The 1,931-nt window shown below is 41.6% G+C and overlaps 1 pseudogene; it reads right to left on the bottom strand.

Annotated features, from left to right (window-relative positions):
• Positions 1–1,657, bottom strand: LOC136524619 (uncharacterized; annotated as a pseudogene).
• Positions 1,658–1,931: the final 274 nt, after the last annotated feature.

The raw sequence follows: 1,931 nt of genomic DNA, 5'->3' as shown, positions 1-1,931 counted from the left end.
CTACCTATCTTTCAGCTCTTGGATAGGCGAAAGGAAGGACTTCATATCCTTGCAGATCTGAGCTTTGTCGTCCGAGGAGAGATCCTTGTCGTCGCTTAACGTTATGTTTACCTGGAACAAAACAAAAACAAGCAAGACAATACCACAAGAACCATCTGTTATAATCCGCAAGTTTCATGAGTACAAGTTTCATGCAAGATGGTGGTTTCACCTCCAAGTCTTCAAGCTCGCCAAATGAAAATTCAGGAATCTCTAGATGACCTTTGACCTTCTTGTTTTCTTCCTTAATTAACCATTCACCTGAAGAACACCACCACAAGTAGTATTTCAGTACAGGAAAGGTAATCTTGATGAAGGGTGTTGACCTTGGAAATTTAACAAAATAAAACTACCTTTAAATTTTAAGCTCAGTTCATAAGTATAGCCTATTCTCTTCGTATTGCAGACTGTGACTAAGAACGCCTGCGAAAAGAACCAAGAGATTGCTTTAGCAACTATGGTTATCGTAGCATAGGAGTTTATCCAACGATACATCGTACTACATCTAGCAATACAGGTTCATAAGGCAGTAGAGACTATTCCTTACTACTGGCTTAATGACCTAACAAAAAAAAAGGTAAAGATAAAACAACATAATTTAGCATTCCATTATCAAAACACAGAAAAGGAAATAGCCCTCCACAAGCCTATACATTTTGTTGTTTCACAAAGAGAAACAAAAAGCTACCATAGACCTAATCTGAATGTCTATCTAATGCCTGATTCGTGGAGTAAAAAGGGGTCACAGAACTTGTGAATCTTAATGGAAGGTAACATTGCTAGCTGTCCAAAAACTAATGCTTGTCCAGCTTTCTGTTTCCTACTTTGCTGAGCCACTATTGATGGAGGCTAACATATGTTTCGGTACTCACCAGTTCCTACTTCTATCCGCATTGTTTCAGCGTGCTGCATGGACATGAGTAATTAAAAGAGTACAAATATGCAAGGACAGTTTAAAACTCAAGCATTCATAGCGCATTAGTAATAGAAGTGCATACTTGTTGATCCTCAAACAAGCAATTATGGTGGAAAATATGAAGAAAATTAACATGAAAAGGGTAAACGTGAGGCATGGCCTAAAAATTATTAAGCTAAGAAATCATGAAATCCTTATGACAATCATGAAATCCAAACTCTTTGAAGGCTATTAACTTTACTATTTTATATCAATTTTGTTGTTCATGTTGATGAACATAGTAGAGAAAATTTATCTGAAAAAATAATAGGAATGATTGTCCAGCATTGAGTGTTTTTGAATAAAATGAAAGAGACTATCTGTCAAAAGAGTCTACTTAGTACTCACATCGCCTGAGCATCTGGATACTTCATAAACAGATGCCTTGCCGCCTTGCCGGTAGAGAACTCCAGAGGATCTAGAGACCGCAGCAAATCCTGTACTCAAAGAAGTATCGAAGACTGCTTAGATGAAATTTCAAATAGAAAACAGTAACATGTGTGTGATGTCTGTGTATTTTTTCAGCAGTTAAATGTCAGCGCCCAAGGGGCCGCTCGTGGCCGCATCTACGTTCATGCTAGGGCCACGCTGCCAAAGGCTTCCGTCCATACCAGGGACAGATCCAATGGTGGGGCGAGCGGCCCTGTTCGTCATTAGCGCCATGCGTAGGCGTCATCTCCCGGTCATGGCGTTCCAATCCGTCCCAGCGGACGTCGTGGTGAACTGACGCGCTTGTCAGCGTTCGTACGAGGGTTAGGCAGAACAACACCAGCACGCCCAACGTTGTTCTTGATGTGAATCCTTAGGTATGGCCCGTCATGGCCATGGGTTACATCGGGGCGTGCCAGTCTCTTCCCTGGTGTCAGAGTTTTGACCCAGGCCCATACGTTTGGATCTGAAGTGGTTAGCAACGGTATGGGTCCCCGTCAGACGAGAC

The sequence above is a fragment of the Miscanthus floridulus genome, chromosome 18 (assembly GCF_019320115.1).
Source record: "Miscanthus floridulus cultivar M001 chromosome 18, ASM1932011v1, whole genome shotgun sequence".
Classification (NCBI taxonomy): Eukaryota; Viridiplantae; Streptophyta; class Magnoliopsida; order Poales; family Poaceae; genus Miscanthus; species Miscanthus floridulus.
This window is presented reverse-complemented; position numbering and strand designations above follow the sequence as displayed.